Here is a 20969-nt window from a genome sequence, read left to right on the forward strand (position 1 = left end):
ACTTCTTCCACACCCCTACTGGCTGCCATGGACTGCGTGGTCACGCACGCCCAGTTGGGTAGACCCACCATCCACAGATGAGCCATTTTCTCCACCTTTCCCCAAGGGGAGTTCTCCAAATCGTTCCCTAGCAGACAATCTACAGGCATGGAGGTTCTCACAACAACTTGAAGAGTACCTGAGACCCCCCACTCAAAGGGAACCTGAGCCATCGGACACTGGCTCTCAGAATTGTCAGCATTGACAACCTTACAGTAGGCGTGCGGTACTACCTGCTCTTGAGACACCAGGTGCTGCCTCACTGCAGTCACGCTGGCTCCTGTATCTCGAAGAGCCTCCGCCTTCTTACCGTTGATGGTTACTACCTGCCCATATTTCTTAGTGCTACTGGGTAGGTACTAGTTCTCGAGGACCATCTCACTGTCTCCTAGCGAGACTAGGGTCATCTAAACGGGATCCCCACCCATTGGGACGGCTACTTCCTCCCCAAAGTTAACATTAGCTAGTTGCCGGGGTGGAGCACGAGTGGGTGCGGGTTTTGCGTACAGGCGACACTTAGGGTCAGAGGCAACGTGACCCAGGTCGCCACACCTAAAACAGGTGATGGGCCCTCTTTGAACAGGTTTACCTGTCGGGTCCCTGGTGGATTTCGGGGGTGGAGGAGGCTGAGAACCTTTCCCTTGGTTCCCTTGGGGATTACTTTGAGGACCTTTGTAGAATCCTTTCTGTTTTCCCTTGTCCCCCCCACTCTTCTGCTGGGGACCCTGCCCACCTTTGGCTGAGTCTCCCACTGGACCCTTGTGGACCCTGGTGCTGATCCAGCGGTCCGCTTCCTCAGCAAGCTTCCTCGGGTTGGACAGCTTGCTATCGATCAGGTGCTGGCGTAACTCAGGAAAACAATTATCCGACAAGTGCTCCCATGCCATCAAATCAAACAGCCCTTGAAAATCATTTACCTTGCTGCCCTTCACCCAACCATCCAGCGCTCTGCAGAAAAAGGTCACATACTCCACATACGTACCCCCTTGAATCTTCACACACTTTCTAAACCGCTGTCGGTACATTTCAGGCGTTAACCCAAATCGATTCATCAGGGCATCTTTCATGTGGGGATAGGAGATGGATTCTTCAGAAGGAAGATCTAGCAGGGTATCCCGGCCCTCGGTCAGGAACCGTCCCCACAACCCCGCTCCCCAGTCTTTCTCAGGGACCCGGTGGGAAGACATGGCTACCTCGTAGGCTCGGAACCACTGCCCTATGTCGTCTCCTTTAAAATACTCCTTCACCACATCTTTCGGTACGAAGACCCTTGACTCTACCTGGGCTGGCGTTGTGCTGCCACCAGGAGCTGCGTCCAAGCTCTTTGCTTTCAGCTCCAATTCTTTCAGGCATATCTCGTGCTCCAGCTGGAGCCTTTTCTCCTCCATGGCCATCTGACCTTTCAATCTGGCCATCTCCATTTCATGCGCTCTGGTTGCAGCCCTGTCTGCCAGCTCGTCTGCCGACGGGCCTCCCTGCACTTCGATGAGGCTATCAGGTGGATCCACTACCACCTGATTTTCGGGCTCTCTGGACTCTTTCCAGGCTCTCAGTGCCGTGATGCGCTGGGCTCGGGTTTTGCAGTTTGCTTGAGAAACTCAGAACTTTTCGCATAGGGCTCTCAAGTGCTCGGCTTTGCACTTCTCCAGCCCTTCCCAGTCAACATCGTCGATTCCAGAGATAACAGAGAGTGCTCTTGAATGGAGTGAACCAGGCATGGTTGTGGAGATTGGAGATTTCTCGGCAGGAATGTAATCTGGTCAAGTTATTGGTCTGCTCTCACTACGTGGTGATCAGTAATTCACTGTATATGAATCATGAATGCAAATCCGAAATCCTCACTGCTGGTACCAATGTTGGAACCGGAGGTCTCTGGTTGGCACAGGTATGCACTTGTGACAAGCAAGGACCCTCAGCTCGACGTCAGGGCAAGGGAACTACTCCTTCGAATAACCCCTGCTCACCCTCTAGGTAGTGTGGCACGAGCAGACAAGACTAATCCTCAGGGCGATAGTAAGTTAAGCATTCATGATCACACACAGTAAACCCACTGACCCACCACAAACGGACACCAGTCATATGGTTGTATCAAAAATACGTATACTTTATATAAAAGATAGATTCAAGCAGGATTATCACAAGACCAAAATAACGTTTAGTAAGTTGAGGTCACCAGATTACAATAGGCAAACTTAGTCTTTCAATGTTCATTGTTTAGCAAGGTACGATGACAGGGAAATAAGAACGTTGCGGACCCTGGATCCGATATGAACTCGAGACGGAGTTCAAGTGTACCTTGCTGGTGGAAGTCCGAGGTGTTTTAGGCGCGGCTACTTGTGAGGGTGGACCTCGAACGAGGCCGGCGGTTCTCCAGAGGATCTCCTCGGCTCAGTCCCCCTCGAGGAGCGAGGTGGAGGAGCTAGACTGTGGAGGGTTGCGGCGATCCGGCATAGATGCAGCTCACGGGGCGAGGCGCCGTTCAGGCCTGCGGGACATACTATTTCTTAGTACGCCACGTCGTACTCATGGATCTGTGAGGGGTGTCGAGTTCTCGGGCAGACGGGTGCAGCACCAGGCTTCCAGTACCACGATACAGGGAGGCCTTTCTTGAGGTGCGGCACGAGCCTTGGTATGCAGGAGCGCAAAGCGAGACAGTCGGGTACGTTACGACGTACGGACTGTCCGAGGCTATGAAATGCTCTCCGTGCAGATTCCGGCTGGAGAAGATGAGAGGCACACAGCGCGCTCCGTAAGCGGCGAGGTGACAGGAGAGCAGGAGGCCCGGCACTGAAGCGGAGAGAGACTCAGGGATGAGCGTGGCTCTCTACGGCGGGGCGACCAAGCTCCGAGCTGTCACGACCTGGGAGGGGGCGAAGGCACCCGAGTCACAACTCTGGTGAGGGAATAAGAACTGAGGCCCAACAGCAGACGGGCACAAGCAGATAGAACCCAATGGTCCTGGGGTTCCGTTCAGGGGGCAAGCTCTTGATCAAGCCCTTGGAGATCGTTTCAGGCACAAGTCTACAAAGTCCTTTCTGGTCCTTTCCTCTCCGTTCTCAGCAAGGCACCACTGCAGGCCAGTCCAACAGGATACAGACTGGTTTCCGTCCTTCAGCTTCTCTTGGTCCTTCTAGTCAGGCAGAGGTTTGTCGTGGTCAAAACTGGATCTTATTTGTAAGGAGCGGAGCTCCTATATTTATACTGCATTTCTTTTGTCTTTGCAGGCCAGGGGGCCTGAGCCTGGTTCAACCCGGTTTCTGGAGTACTTTGTTGACAGGACGCTGCCGTCTTCTTTCAGAGTGCAGGGCAGAGACATCAGACGCTCCGCAGAAGGTGGAGCCAGCATTGTGGTGGTGGAGCGCAACCCTATTCAGAGTCAAGGACTACTCCGCCCACCCATCCTGGTGTAAGCACCCCATTCACCACCTGGAGCACCAGACTATCCCCGGGTATCTCCCAGCCCTGTCACTCACACAAACCCAGACAGCAGATACACATCCTGGCAGAGGCGGGCTGAACAGTTAGGCGAGCAAAGGCTAACTTTCTAAAAGTAGCATTTGCAAACACAGGATATTAAAATAAACCTTGCTAAAGGAAGTATTTTATTATTCTGAGTTCAGGCAACCTAAACTTGACCTGCTACCGTGTTCCCTGAGCCTGCCGGGACTGTAGCGTGTAATAGCTCCGACAGCTCATCTCGCCTAAGAGAACAGGCAGCCCTTCAATAGTGAAGAACGAGAAAAGGGCGGTAATTCACTACTAGGACATGCCACACTCTAGGCTTCTCCTACCTTACGCTTACAATGCACCCTGCCCGTAGGCCTACCATAGGGGTGACTGATATGAAGGTGAGGGAAGGTTCTGGGACTGGCAAGTGTGGGCACTTGCACAGTCAGCGTGACAGTACGAGACTGTACGCGGGGCCAGCAATGGCGGACCCGAGACATATCTTACAAGGCCGCTTCTGTGGGTGGCGCAACCAGCGCTGCAGGCCCACTAGCAGCATTTGTATCAACAAGCCCCGGCACGCCTCGTGCACTTTACCGGGGACTGACAGTAAACCAAATATTCCAATCGTGGAAATCAATTGCACATACACTTTACATTGGGAGCACTTGCACTGCGGCACGGATCGGCCGTGGCGCAGTGCCCTGAGCATCGAGCACCAGCAAAACATCGGAGGCACATCAGCAAAAAGTGGAAGGGAAACTCACGCCAAGGTGCCAGGTCTAACAGGCCGTATCTCCTTCCTCCACCGCCACATGAGGGGTGAATGCATGTGGCCTGTACCAACACATACTGAGCCTGCGCGCTCAAATAATACACATAAAAGTCTGGGGCACCAAACCCTCCTTTCTCATACCCTCTAGTAAGGACTGACCATTGTACCCGTGCGGTTTTGCCCCCCCCACACTAACCGAATCAGCTGACTACGAAGATTTTTGAAAAACTCCATTAGTACTATTGGGATATCTATAAAAAGATAAAGGAACCTCGGTAGTACCACCATTAAATAAAAGCGGTGACAGAGGACACCCCTGCCGGTTGCCCCTTTTAACTTGAAATGGTTCAGATGTTAGTCCCCCTACACGTACCCTCGCCGTCGGTGCCATATAAAGTACAGTTATCCACTGTACAAACAGAGGTGGAAAACCCATACGTCGCAAGACCCGATACATGTAGTGCCATTCCACCGAGTCAAATGCTTTAGCAGCGTCTAATAACACTGCCACTGCCGCCAGACTCGGCTCAAGTACATGAAACATGGAAAATATTGTGCGAAGGTTGTGTGAAGTGGATCTTTCAGGCATGAATCCTGATTGATCCGGCAGTATCAGGCCCTGCAACAAGGGTTGTAGCCTGGTCGCAAAAATTTTAGCCAGAATCTTGGCGTCTATATTGATTAGTGACAGCAAGCGGTAAGAGTCACATCTTTCCTGGGGTTTGTCTTTCTTAAGCAGGGTAATGATCAAGGCCTCTCTCAAAGATGGTTGTAGCTCCCCTGAGTCGTACGCCTCCACGTACATTTCCAATAGATGCGGTGCAAGGAGATCTGCATATTTCTTATAAAACTCTACCATAAGCCCATCAGGGTCTGGTGCCTTGCCATTAGACATTGCCGCACGCAATCGCTGTCTTATCATCCTGCTCATCTATAGGCAAGCACAGATACTCCCTTTGCGCGTCCGAAAGCCAGGCACATGCTACGTCTTCTAAATACTTCTCAAATTTTTCCTCCGACGCTGCACCGCGCGATTTATATAAATCAGTGTAGAAACTGCGGAACTGTTCTGTGATGCCTTCCGGATTATGATGCTCACCCCCCTGTTCATCTACTATTCTATCTATGCGTGGTTGCTCGAGCCGCTCCTTAATTTTGAACGCCAGTGTGCGTCCTGGCCTACCAGCCTCCCCATATTGTCTCGCCGTATGTCTACGTGATAGATATTTAATCTCATTGTCAGCAAGTTCATCATACTCCTTAATCAATTGCTGTATACTGTTGAAGCTTCGTCTACTGTGCCCTTATTTAGTGCGAAATATTGTACAATTACCTCCCGCACTGCCGTCTCATATATCGGGTCAAGCAGCGCCTCAGACCGCAGTCGCCACGTAAAGGGGCATCTCACAGCCTTCGGGAACATCACTAAGTGTGAGCGTAAAATCCGTTCCGCTCGCGCACCTGCTTCATTTTATCTATTAGTGCTTCCTGTTGAAGCTAACCTTCTGCCCTCTGCCCTTCTGCCCTCTGCCCCACTCCTGTTTTATTTTAGGATGGCGCCGGCAAGCTGACAGCGCCATCCTAAAACAGTTACTAAGTTATCAGGAAGCACTAATAGATAAAATTAAGCAGGTGCACCTGCTTTATTTTATCTATTAGTGCTTCCTGATAACTTAGTAACTGTTTTAGGATGGCGCTGGCAGCTTGCCGGCGCCATCCTAAAATAAAACAGGAGTGGGGCAGAGGGCAGAAGGGCAGAGGGCAGAAGGGAACAAAAAGTAAAAACAAAAAAAAAAAAACGCAAACACGTATAGCGCCCCGTGAACACGCACAGCGCCCCGCGAACACGCAAAGCGCCCCACCAACACGCAAAAATTAAAAAATCCGCAAATTCGCACAAATTCGCGAATTTTGCGGATCGCAAATCCACAAATTCGCGAATCGCAAATTCGCAAAATTCGCCCATGCTTAAACATCACATTCTCGGGTTGTCTGCCATAACCAATTGGAGTTGATGTTTAAGTTTTGAACTGATGTGTTGATGTTATTTATACCTCTGTTCATTACTTTTTTGTTCTTTATTTGTCTCCCCATATCTCTAATTGTAATTTACATTACTGAATTCACATAAAAAAAACTTTGAATATACTTTTAGCTCTCTCCGTGTATCTTTCTCCTTCCAATAGATTGATTTCTGTTTTTCTTGAGCTTTCATCATATGTGATATCCTGGTGGTACACTGGAGTGTGATATATTAAATACGACTCCCAACTTAGTAATTATCTCCCCAGAAATCAATTCCCTTGTAGCATCTATTGACCTTAATAAACATCACATCCAGCCTCACCGGGTTATGATCTGACAACATTCTAGCAAGAGGTGTTACCTCTTCCACTCATTCCATCTTCTCCGCTCCTACCAACCAATAATTCAAACGCGACCAACTCCCATGTATCGGCGTCGCATGTGTACCTTCCTGCACCTGCGGGTAACGCACTCGCCAAACATCATACAAACCAAATTCCTCATTGCCCGCACAACACTCTTAGCAATCTTAGGGGTGTGGTGAGATATAGGGTTAGATTTATCCAGTGTCACGTTTAAATACGTATTTAGATCCTCCCCCCAACTACAGGAGCTTCAGGCCAATCCCTTAATACTCCACATATGCGATTAACACAGGACGGATCGTCCATAATTGTCCCGTACATATTAACAATAGTAATCAGCTTGCCACTCATTTTCCCACACAACATCACACACCTGCCGTCATCATCCGTGTATGTGTGCAGTGGTTGGAACTCCGCCCCTTTCTTAACCAAAATCAGCACTCCTCTGGCATAGGAAGAATAGTAAGCGGCTAGCTGAAAACCTGCCCATCTGCCTACAATACCCCGCTCAGTGTACTTAGTTAAATGTGTTTCCTGTAATAAGGCAACATGTATCATGTGACGATTTAAAAACTCCAACACCTGTCTCACTTTTTTGGGCGAATTGAGGCCGCAGACATTCCAAGTTAACATCCTACATCTATCTCCCATCAGTTATCTCGTGTCTACTATCAGTTGCTCCCCATCTTGACTCAGAGTGCGATTCATTTTTTTACTATAACACATTTCCACCCAATGGACCATTTGATATGTATCTGCGTACAGTATGATAGATGTGATACAAAACAAATAAAAAAGAACACACCTCTCTCTACGCCCTCCCCCCACCCACCTCGCACTCCAACCTCCCAATCAGGTCGAGACCACGCCCCTTCCTCCCTCTATACATCACCCCCAACTACCCATAGCATCATATGGGGAACACCCACTCGGGGAAGAGGTTCAGCAACGAGTACTCGCACAGGAGTGCGGTCGCCGGAATATTTCTATCCAGCCCCCCTGCGTACCTCATGAACTTTGTGTCAGACAACGTGTAATATCCACCCCGTCAGGACAAACAATGTAAAGTTTCAGTGAGTCTTTGCCTCCCACCTATCACCCTCTCGAACAGTAAACCTGCCATCCACCGCCAACAGTTCAGATCCAGGACCAGACCAGGCCTCCTTATCAGCATGTGATAGCATCGAATCAACTGCCCTGACACTAGCCTGCGTCTTCAAGTCCTGACTCCATAACCATATCTTCCACCATGCTCTGCCCAGGTTTGGCTTTACAAATATGCTTTGAACTTCAGCGCTGATTTTGCGTCTGTGAAAAAATGTGATTGTTCCTCATGGGTGATTTTCAACTTGGCCAGGTATAAAATGCCGTATGGTACTGATGCCACTCTCAGCAGTTTCTTCACTGGCACAAATTCCTTTCTCGCAGCCTGGAAAAGTGGAAAAGTCTGGAAAAGTATAATCAGGGAAAAATTAAAGTTTGTCTCCTTTATAGATAACCGGATCCTTGGTCCTAATCTCTTTCAACACAGCGTCCCTGTCAGCATCGTTTAGGAGACGCGCAATGATCGGAAGTGGCGGCACACCTGGCTTAGGCCTTGGTCCCACTGAACGGTGCGCTCGCTCCAATATCATCACAGTGGATAGGATTGGCCCAAAGAGTTCATGCAGCATACCGTCTATGAAAGTCTCCATCTTGGATATGGGTGTGGTTTCCGATAATCCAATAATGCGAAGATCATTGTGCCTCGAGCGCGCTTCCAAATCTTCATTTTTCGCGGGTATCACCTCCAATATCTTTTCCATCTGAAGAATCTGCGTGCGTGATTCAGCTTGTGCGTCATGCGTGCCAGACATACGGTTCTCCAGTACATCCAATCTGTGCTCGTGCTTGTCCACTTTCTTTTTGACCATATCAAGTCCAGTAGCCAAAGCATCAATCTTGCTATCTATCGTCTTCATTCCAGCTCGTAATTCCAACAATATGGTCCTGGTATCATCCTCCGAACCCTGTGCGAGCCTTGTGGCGCCTCGTGATTCACTCCACTCACCCATTCCGTCGGTAGCACGAGTAGACCGTTTGTGTTCAAACTGTAATTTGGTCTGCTTAGGCTCCGATTTCCCATAGTTGAAGACACTAGTATCAGGTGACCCCCCAGTCGGCCAGCTTAGCACCCGCACCAGTAATTTGTATTACAATCCTTTCCACAGTGGGTCCGCCGCACACCTCCTATGTCTTCAACTGCGGCGATGTCCAGCGCCCCTGAGGGACCTCTGCTCCTCACGCGCAGATGTTCTCTCTCAGTAACAAGGCAGGGAAGCAGGCCCCCCTAGTAAACAGGCCTCACCACTAGTTCTCCAGCACCATTACACCAGTCAGCCGGACTCCTTCTCCAGTCCACCACAAGAGACGTTCTCAGGGGTCCTCGGAGATGATTCGGTCCGTCTCAGCTCTTCGGTACAGTGCCCCGTGGTAGCAGCCTCCGGATAGGGCCCCCCAGTCACCGAGAGGCAGCCCAGCAACCGGCCAGAGCACTCGAGGTGCACCACTCAGACTTTTGCCTCCCGCGATCCCGCAGCACAGCCTCCATCAGGCACCACCACACACTCGGTCGTAGCACCCCGTGAAGGCCGCGCCGCCCGAACCAACCAGGCCCAGCCCGCTCTGGTGCTTCACTCACCCTGCCAGGCCTACTCCACTCCTTTCCTCAGCGTCGCTGCTGTCTCGCCAATATCAGCGATGTCCTGCAGGTCGACGTCGCTCCGGGCTTCAATGTATGTTGCACCTCGGATATTCCACTGTGCCAGATCACTGGCGGTCCGCCGGTACAGGATAGGGGCCGCCCGCACTTCGCCCCAGGTCCCTCTGCCCCACAAAGGCTAAGCTTGCCTCACAGATCCTGCCGTCCCAGGCATGTGCCCTCCGCCAGCGCCGGTCTATACCTTCCTGTTCCTCCCACTGCTGGCCGTACGCTCCAGTAAGTATTCTGTCGTCAGGTAGCAGGATCGCCCCATCCGACGCAGATCGGAGTCTACGAACCTCGCTCACCAGGCCGGCGCCATTTTCTTGCTCGGTCCGCAGCGGCAACTTAGTCCAGCATAAAAGCAGTGCAGCAGGTATGAGTCCTCTGAACCCACTAGAATATGCCGCAACCTTCGATTAATGCCCGAGGGGGTCTCACAGCACGCAGGAGGCTTTGGAAGGATGGTATTAATCAAGTGAAAGTTCAGACGCGCGGAGCACCCTTAACAGGCAGCCATTCCACTTCGCTCCGAAGCCACGCCCCAGCGCGAGCTGATATGTTATGATATGTTATGTTATTGGACTCTTGTATAGCGCATGACTCACCTGGGGGCATCTCAGTGCTTACCTAGAAGATAACAAGGAAGAAGTCCGGAGAAGAGCTTGATAAAAGGGAAACAGAATTAAAACAAAAAGGCTTTGAGTTGTTTCTAAAAACCAGATAGGAGGTGGATTTAAGTAAAGCTCTGGTAGCGAATTCCAATACTTGGGAGCAATATATGAAACAGCTCTGCCACCCGTACGGATAAGACAAATGCGGGGGGTCTTCAGGAGGGCCAAAGAATTTGACCTAGATTGCGCCCAGACACCTGCTTACGGAGCTTTTTTTGCAAATAGCGAGGAGCCATTCCATTGATTGCTTTAAAAGTGAGGCAGCAGATCTTAAAAAAAGATCTTTTTTTCACTGAAAGCCAGTGAAGCTCTCTGAGCAAGGGAAGTGATGGGGACCCCGGGGCACGGTTTAGGACCATCCTCGCTGCGGTATTTTGGATAACTTGAAGTTTGGCTAGCATGGTTTCACCCACTTCTGGCAGTAGCGCGTTCCCGTAGTCCAGGCGACTCGTAACCATCGCCTGGACCACCATTCTGCGATGTTCTAATGGCAGGTAGGGGAGTATCCTACGCAGGAGGCAAAAACTGTAATAGCAGGAACCTGTGGTGTTATTGATATTGTCTTTCATAGTCAGCTTGTGATCCAATTGTATTCCCAGGCTTTTTACTGAGGAGGTAGGACGGGGGCCACTCCCAGCTGGGAGGGCCACCATTCGGCCATCCAGATGTTAGCGACTCTTCCAAGGACCATGAGCTTGGTTTTTCCGGGATTAAGTTGGAGGTAACATTCAGTCGTCCATTTTAAGATGGCAAGCATTCCCGCCGAGAAACGCAGTTTCTCATAGATGGGATTGGAGCCAATTGGGAATATCAGCTGGGTATCGTCAGCATACGATACTATCTCAAAACCAAATGGTTGAACAATCTTAGTCAGGGGAGCCATATACACATTAAAAAGTTTGGGTCTTAGGCATGAGCCCTGCGGCACTCCCTTATCCAGCAAGAATTTTTGAGATGCAAACGGACCCAGAGTAATGGTTTGCCATCTATCTAATAGAAAATTCTTAAGCCAATCCAGAGCTAGACCCCTGATACCACACTCATGTAGCCTCTTCACAAGCAGTCGATGAGAAATGGTATCGAATGTTGTGGAGAGGTCCAAGAGGATCCGTATCAAGAGTTATTCTTATTGAATCAGTGACAGCCAAAATGGCCATCTCTGTACTAAAACCAGGGCAAAATCCCGACTGTGATGGGTTGAGAATGCCATTAGATTCTAAGTGATGGCTGAGTTGTTTATTTATTACAGTTTCCAATATTTTACCCAGCAAAGTCAGCAAATATATCGGTCTGTAGTTGCTAAGAACCTGAGGATTGGCTATCGGTTTCTTAAGGATAGGCCGGACATAAGCTTCTTTCCAGGCAACGGGGATTGAGCCAGTTAAAATAGAGGAGTTAAACATTTTCTGTATTTCCGGAGCACACACAGGGGAGAGAAGGGCCATAATTTTAAGGGAACATATGTCACCCGGTGAGCCAGATTTAGCTGCCGATAGTAGACTGCTTATATCCTTCAGCAGAGTGGTCTCAAACTGATTAAGATGACAAGCAGAAGATATCGTAAGAACATCCAGATCTTTGGTAGATCTAATGTTATTTGTGCTCGTAGTAGGAAAATTAGCATAGATCAAAGAGATTTTGGGGGGGAAAAAATGTGCTAATGAATCGGAAAGTTCCTGGGATTCTGGTGGTGACTGTTTGCCTGCTTGGGGTGATACAAAGTCCTTGACAATATTAAACAATGCTTTAGAGGAGTTGCTAAATTGTTCTATTTGATTACGAATATACGTACGTCTGGCAATTTTAATATTTTCGTGGTAGTGGGATAGAGGTAATTTATAACTTTGTTTATCAGAAGAGTTTTTAGTGCTTCTCCATCGTCTCTCTAAAACTTTACACAATGACTTATTAATTTTCAAGTCGCCTGAGTACCAGGGGGCCGAATGCCGCTGGGTAAATAGGTTCTTCTTACAATCAGGAATGACTACATCTAATGTCTTTACCAAAGCTGAGTTAAACTGGCCAACATATCAGATGTATCCTGGTGATTTTGCCCGAAATCCTTCTTGTAAAGAGGAAATGTCTCATTAAAGGCTTCCAAAGTGAGTTTCTGCCAAGGCCTACGCTATTGTCTCTTTGTTGGATTTGAATGCCTCATACGGGTTGAGCCAATTTGAGGCAGGAGAGTAAATAAGATCATACAATGATCCGCCCATGTGAGAGTAAGCGGGGGATGGATCTTTAACTGCTCCATATTTGTAAAAATAAGATCTAGCGTATGGCCTGCATAGTGGGTGGGCCCAAACACCCGTTGTGATAGACCAATGTCGTTCAGACTGGAGGTGAGCTTCATTACTTCAAGGTTCATCGGGTCCTCTCCATGAAAGTTAAAATCCCCCAGTAAAATAAATTTACTGGAAGCCAAGCCTGCATGGTGATAAATTCTGTCAAATAATTGACAAGGTTCGTTTTTGGTCCAGGTGGCCGATAAAGTAATGCTCCATCCCATGTCTCCGAGGGAGACATGGTAACTTTAAAAATTTCCAGTTCCATTATGTCATTACAGATAGTAGACAACCATTGTGCTTTAAGAGGGTTTTTAAAAGCAATCCCAATGCCTCCTCCTGTCTTTCCCACTCTATCTAGATGGATGAATTTGTAGTCATCGGGTATTGCTAGATTAATCGAAGGGTGATTGCAGGGTTAGCCATGTTTCAGTTATGAAACACAAATCTGGGGAGTGGGTAGAGATCATATCCCAGATCTCAATAGAGTGTTTCACGAGAGATCTGTCATTACATAAAATGTAATTTGGGCTAATATGAACTTGGGTAAGGTCATTTGAAAGCTCATTTGAACAAAACATACCCGGAGTACACTTACATGTCTTACAGGGCCTTCTAGCAGGGCAGAGAGCTTAGTGTGACAACTATTCGCAAGCCCTTGCTTGCTATATGCGGTGGATCTAATCTTATGTAATGTCTCGTGTATGTAGAAAGGGCAGCAGATTAATCCTCGGGTGCAATTTGGGCAGAGTTTCCCGCCTCCCGGCTCGGTCTGGTGTGGACGGGCGCAGATGGGTGCAGACGGGCTTGCCTTTGGTGTGCCTTCGGCGCACCAGTGGCACGCCCGCTGCGCGCGTCCGCTTCGCGTCCGAGCTAATTTGGTCATTGTATGCTTGTGAGGGCAGGTGGGGCCAAGACAACTAGCCCACCAACACAAATTCCCCCCCAAGATGGGGACTGGAGTAGTGAGCAGGGCGTTCCTTCCTAAGTCCACAAATAGCAACTAATCGGCTGAAGGGATGAGGGTGAAGTCGTGCAGACAAAGTAGCATAGGTGCGATAAGATTTAAAAACTACCATTAAAAACAACTGATCTACGATTCCCAGCTTTCCGCTTCAGGAATCCTCTAGGTCTGGTCCATGGGCCTCGACTCCACAGGACACTGCCCACATGTAATTAACGCTGTAAAGCATGCAGCAGTTTTCAATTGGCTGAGGTCCCATGGAACTAAATGACTTGCCGCTGGCATATTAAAAGAATGAGTAGATACTAATCGGAAAAAAAAGAAAAGAGAGGAAGACATAATGGAAAGACATTTCTAAGGAGAGTGTGAAGAAAAAAAAGGGGGGACATACACATAAAGATAAGACAGGAAACTAAAGAGAGGGGCTGGAGTGACACCCTTTTTGGAGGCACGTCAGGGGCATACATCTTCAAGCAAAAGAGGCATTGGAAAAGGTACACAACGTTTCCAGAGCTCCAGCAAAATTAGTAGTAGCACAGGGTGAACAAGTAGGTATGAGTGCGCAGGACCAAGTGGGGGAAGCCTCCCCACCAGTTCCTGCCCTGTATGCCCATGGTGGCTGTGAACCTATTATCGCCATTCAGTGAACTGGTTACGGCGGCTCTGGGATGGCATTCACAGATGGTGTGTTTAAACCACAATTTCTGTGGCACTAGAGAAGTAGATGGCACGGTCAATAAGTCCCTCCTGTTGCACTATGGTGGGGCAGAGCCATATGAACTTTTTAAAACATTGCCAGATACCAGCAATTGCAATGATTTCGGCCCAGCAGTAAGGGCACTGAAAAGCCCTTCAATCCACAGACTTCGTGCATTTCAAACTGAGGCAAGCCAGGCAAACAGAAACAGAGTCTGTGGACATGTTCTATGTGAGATTATGGAAGCTGGTGAGCACGTGCACGTTCCACGACCCACGTGAAGAGAAAAGAACACAACTCATACAAGGGTGCCAGTCCACCGGTACTATGGCAACTCATTTTACGCTAGCCCGGATCTTCTCAATGACATCCTCATGCTAGTGGTGGAGCGCAGAAACTAAAATTCTTTATAAATGATGACACAATCTACTATCACACTTACCAATCAATACCAGGCCCATAAACATAGAGAGTGAGGTGAATGAATCATATGTTATTTATGACTTTATGCAATAAACTATCTACAATAAACAAGACCAGCTTGTCATTTTGAAAAGTTTATTTTTAAAATTCATAATTGAAAAATCTTTATTAACTCTCTTTAATAAAATCAAGCATTTAGTTTTATTAATTCAAATCACATAATCATTGGCACAATGTAAGCTGTCAAGTTAGAAATGATCAAAATGATGAATTTAAGAAATCATAACTTTTTCTCTAAGTTAATTTTCTAACCTGAAAGAGAAACAAATAATAAACAGTAGCATGCTTACACTCCCAAGGCAATCCGACAGCGCTTCGCCCCTCTGGAAAAGACAGTCCCAAACCCCTCAAGAGAGCCAATTTTATATCATTTTTCGCTCTCAAAACTAACTAAATGTTATTATTTTAAAAAAGTTCAGCACTGTGATTGGTTTATGGCTGTCAGGCCACCTCAGCTACCAGTCCAGAGAATATGCGCGTCACCATGCCATTGTCCATTAGTGTGACATCAGCTTCCGAGGCTTTGCAACAAAAAGTTGCCAATCTACTTCCACCTAAGCTCGGCAGATTCATGCTTGTCACTTCCTCGGCCTTGAATAAGAACATTCAGAGCAGTCCATGAAAATAAACTCCATTGTAAGAGTGTCTTTTTTATAAAAAGTCAGAGCCACGAGAAGTAAGTTCAATAACCTCTTGCATGGAAAGTTTTTTTCTTTCAACGTGCAGCTTGGCTCCAGCTTCTGCTCAGTTCAGGCCGACCAACTTTTCTCCAAAGCAAAGACTAGGCCTCAGCTCACTCTTGAGCTATTATTTAAACAAACACAAAAAGAATGATTAATTCAAGTAAAGCAAACCCTTCTGTACCACCCAGTCCCTTATTAATTATTAATTAACGCACTAATAAAAACATTTAGCAAAAGCAAACATTTAAAGCAGCACATAAAATATCCACCATTCTTCATGTAATCCAGCTTTGTGTTTCTGAAAGAATAAAAGATAATTAAATGATACACAGACAGACAAACACAACATAAGACTTACATGTAAGCACATAAAATAAGCACATGCCATGAATGATCAGCTGCATATTAATAGTGACAAAGACAATAGGACAGACATAACAAACAGGACAATATTAATAATGTGTTACAAAAACAGACTTGCAAATGCAACAAGAGCACATGTAATTAGTTTCCCGCGTGTTCATGTGTGGTGCAAACTTAATCTAGGTTGGATTAATAAAACAAATCATGCAACAGTGCATTAATTACTTTAGTTAATGTTATGGGGAATTGTATCCACAAGCCAGAATAAAATATTTTCTGCAGCCCGCTTCATCACTAGCATGATCTCATGAACTATCTAATCAAGAGTGGAGAAAATGGAAGCTGCTCTCACCAAGGCACTCACAGCGCCGAATCCACTAAGAATTGCTAGCAAACAGAGTGAAAGAGTTGATGTCATCCAGCGGTGGCCAGGGTCCACATGCCAGGCTATCTGTCTGAAGAAGAATGGGACATGTGATAACTGCAGCTTAGAACATTCCATGCCTGGCAGCTGTTATGCAAAAGGCAAGACGTGTTCCAAGTGCTGCAAGCTCAACCACTTTGCAAAAGTGTACCGCAATGGTAGATCCTGATTCCCAGCCGAACAACCTACAAGAGCGTCAGGAAAACTCAGACAACTGTGCCTAGACTACATGCTTGACAAGCATGCAGCTACTTGATACGATAACATTGCAGGTGACAATGAAGATGTCAAAGAGGTATTTTTTGGATCATTCACAGGACAATCAGAGCGCCGGAGGCGACCCCCTCCAATGTGCACCGTAAGAATCGAAGATACGACAGTCAGGGTGCTCATTGACACCGGAGCATAGGCCAATGACATGGACTTGGCAGATAACACTGCGAATGCCTCTGTTCCATACCAAAGCAAGAATATACATGTATGGGGGCACAAAACTGCTGCCTCTGTGAGAGGTCATGGAAATGTAGATACAAAGTGACAAGTGGACCCCCAAAGCCAAATCCCATTTCACCAAAGGAAGGAAAGGCACCCTACTGAGCAGTCACATAGCAGAAGACCTCGAGCTAGTGTTCTTTGTAAATCGGGTACATGAGTTGCGTGCCAATATCATCCTCACTGACTTTCCCCAGCTTTTCCAGGGCTTGGGAAAGCTAAAAGACAAACAGGTACAGCTGCACATTGACAAGGCTATCAAACCCACAGCGCTAAGGCACCAGCGAGTACCATTCCACCTCAGACCACAGGTCGTAAGGAAACTTAAGGCACTTGAGAACCTCGGAGTGACTGAGAAGGTAACTGGCCCACCCCTTGGGTCTCACCCCTTGGCATGGCACCAAAGCTAAAGCAGCAAGGCTCTATTTGGTTATGCATAGATATGTGCCTTCCGAACCACGTCATCCAAAGTTAGTGCTTCATCAAGCCTACAATGGATGACATAATCGCAGACCTTTATGGGGCTAAGTGGTTCTGTAAACTTGACCTCAACTCGGGGTATCATCAGCTGGAACTGACCACAGAGAGCAGATATATAACAAAACTTTTCACACAAATTGGGCTCAGGAGTTAAAAGACTAAGCTTCGCAGTGTCCTCAGTGGCGGAGGTCTTCTGGTACGCTATTAGGGAGACACTGTCAGGACTGCTCAGAGTTATCAATCAGAGTGATGATATATTAATCTTCTTGAACAGCCTTGAGGAGCACCAGACCCGACTGAGGGACACCCTGCAATGCCTGGCAGAAAACAGCCAAACCCTCCACAAGAAGAAATGCTCATTCTACCAGGTGTGCATTGAGATCTTTAGATATATCTTCTCCTGAGATAGACTGTGAGTGGATCCAAAGAAAGCCACGGCAATCCAAAATGAACCCACTCCCAGAAACCTGATGGAAGTATGAAGCTTCTTGGGTATGGCCACCTACTGCAGACGCTTCATTCCCAACCTGGCCACTTTATAGGAACCACTACTTGCACTCACCAAAATGGGGCATCCTGGGAATGGACTCGTACTGCCAACAAGGCTTTCAAGAATATCAAAGACACTCTCCTGGATAAAATCACCATGGCATACTTTCACCCAGGGAAGAAAACTGAGCTGATTGTGGATGCCAACCCTGCAGGAGTATTCAGGGAGTGAATGGCTACTGGTTGCCTATGCCAGCCGAACACTCTCAGAAACAGAAATGAGATATGCACAAATAGAACATGCTGCCATTGCAATAAAGTTGTCATGTCAACACTTTCATCTCTTCATCTATAGCCAGAAATTCTGAATAGTTATGGATCACAAACCCCTGCTACGATTAATCCGGGGCACTACCAGGCTAGCCCCTCCATTGATCGAGTGATGGGCTGTTCAACTGCAGCTGTATGCCTCCGACATCTGCTACCGTCCGGGAGCAAACCATCCCGCTGACTATCTGTCGCAGCACCCAGCCCCGAATAGAACAGAGAAGTCACTTCAAGATGAGGAACAGACCAAAAACTTTGTGAACATGGTTGTTCAAAATGCCTGTCCCAAAGTGCTGACTCTTGAGGAACTGAGAGTAGCGACAATGCACAATGAAAGCCTGGTGAGGGCTAAAGAAGCATTAGCACAAAGACAGTAGCAGCACTTTCTCGATGGAGCAAGAACGTTAAACCCCGACGATCAGTTGACGCACCAGAGACTATGGAGACTCCGACATGAACTCAGTGAGGGTCAGCATGGCCTTGTCCTGCGGGTTCAGTCTATCATGATACCCAAAGAATTACAGAGGGGGCTGAAAGACCTCGCTCATCAGGGGTACCAGGGGAGGGCCAAGATGAAGGCCCGTCTCTGCAGCAAAGTGTGATACCCAGGCATGGATGCTCTTGTGGTTGAAGCTGTAGAAGTATGCCATTCATGCATGACAACAGGAGCAGATCAGTCACCTGCAGCACTCCTGACTGAGGAACCAAGCTGCAATCCCTGAGCTAAACTCAGTATTGACTTTGGAAGTTTCCCTGGTGGAAAGATCACAGTAGTGATCATAGACTTGCATTCCAAGTTTCCAATAGTGGAAGTAGTGTTGTCAACTGCTACCCCTTATTTGAAGTCAAAACTGGACAAAATGGTAGCATTTAAATAGGCTAACCATGAACTTATAGAGGATATCAATTATATATGTTACAGGTGAAGCTTACCATTAAACAGCGATACGCTTTGAAACTGAAATAAATCCTGGATGTTTCATCCTCACCTCAAAGATCATCAGGTATTATTATCTAATTCATTTAATGACTTAACATAACGATTTAGTCTCTTATTAAGTGGTAGAACTAACAATGCAATTCAAGAATCCAGCTCCTACAAAGCAATTCCTTCGTTGTGAGACCATACTCATACTCATTAATTATAGGTATGTAATAGGAAGTCTACTGGACACATCTATGTTTAGTGCTAGTCTGAACTGATAATTATTAACAGGATCCTCTTTTTCACTTTGCCCATTAGATTTCTTTATGGTACTACCATTATAAACGTCCGTTGATCCAATAGGACAGGTCATTGATTGTGACCTTTTCACGTAGGGGGTGGGTTCTACTTTGGAGTTGATCTCTGTGCTATCATATACAGGTAATTACATTCCAACATAACTATCTGTCAGTGGTATATGTGAAGCTATCATTAACCTCCCCCTTTTTTGCTCAGCTAATCCAATTTATAGGGATCTAGCAATTAGCCCAAGACCCAAAACATCACTTTTAGACAATTAGCCTTTCCACCTGCAGACTGGTTATAATTGAGAAACACTATGTCCTTATTTGAATTAGACCTGTACCATCGACCATGTACACACCAGTGCCTTAACAATAATGAACCAAAAACCTACTGTTAGATAGTGAGGTTGTAATTTATAACAACTTCAGCACTAACAAAAGGTCTTCTGCAAGCATTAAAAGTCCTATTCTTTGATATATTTATGGTTAAAGATGTGTGTACATAAAATCGATAAAGTGAACTACAAGCTGTATAGAAATATATGTAATGTAATGTATTTTTGTATTGTAAATAGGAAATGTAATGTGTATATAATGTGTAAATATGTATTGATGTAGAAAGCAGTTTTACAGAAAAATGTGATATAATAAAAGAGATAAGACTATGAGTTTGTGACCAAAGCACACCCTGTTGGTCTGTTAATTGTCGAGTTTAAATATGGTGTATAGTATATATAGACATGAAAGATAACAATCCATTTGATGCAAATTATGTATAGAAACGTTAGAAAATTAATTGACATTATTCTTTATTTTATAGCTATCACTGATACAGAATATATACAGAATTCCTGAGGAAGGCTATGCCGAAACGAGTTGAAGGAAACTTTTCTGTATATAGCTATGAACAATAATGTTGTACCAAATGATCATTGTAGTTTTGTATATGTGAATTAGATTTGATAATTTGCACAGAAAAATCATAATATATAAAGGGAAAAAAAAGGATAAAAAAGGTATTTAATACAATAAAATTCAATCAGAAACATGATTGTCATTTGAATTATATTAGACATAATTATGCGTCTTTAGGATGTGTAACAGTATGCACAAAACATGGTGCTAATTGTGCCTTCTTTAAAAATAAAAAATAAAATAAAAACCATTGTCAGGCCTGCCAGAGGTAATACAATCTGATAACCCCCACCATTCCAAGGGCGCGAGTTCCAGGAATACCCCATATCTCTTTCTATTAAACATTGGAAAATCACCCCTCAATGGCCTCAGGATAACGGAGAAGTAGAGAGGTTTATGTGGACCCTAAACCGCCCTGTAAGCATCGGGGTTGAACAAGAGGAAGATGCGGAATGCTGTCTGCACAGATTTCCTACTGCCTACTTCAGATCCCTCACTGTACAAATAACTGTGCCCCCATGCACCTCATGTTCAAGAAGACCCTAAGAGACTGTATTCCGGCCAGCCCTGAGTGGCAGCCAGGGGAAATTGATCATAAAGCGACTCAAGCATGGCGTGAAGCCACTAATGAAAAGGCGAGGGCTCTCCAGCGGGCCAGCAGTCCCACCCTGTATGTGGGGGATCCTGTGATCATCAAGGATGGATATCCGGGCTGAAAGGTTCCTGACTTCCTAGGAGCATGAGATCTAGAAAGTAGTCAAGGTCAACGGCACCATTATCACAGTGGAGAGAGGTGGTCGAAGCAGCCATAACCAGGAATGTCTCCCGATTCAAAGTGGTGAAGGCCATGCCTGAGAACATTGAGGTCCATGAGGAATAATTCACAGAAGGGTCAAGCGGATAGAAGATAGCAACCACTCAAAAAATGCTCATGCGACGCTCTTTATCAGCCAAAAGGGAGACACGTAGAACCAGTGTCTCTGTATGCCGAGGTATTTTGCAGGAAGACACTGTGTGCGATGGATCCTGTGGACTGGGACCTCACAACAGCTCCTGGAGCCAGAAGTATGGC

The sequence above is a fragment of the Lissotriton vulgaris genome, chromosome 5 (genome assembly GCF_964263255.1).
Source record: "Lissotriton vulgaris chromosome 5, aLisVul1.2, whole genome shotgun sequence".
NCBI classification, from domain to species: Eukaryota; Metazoa; Chordata; class Amphibia; order Caudata; family Salamandridae; genus Lissotriton; species Lissotriton vulgaris.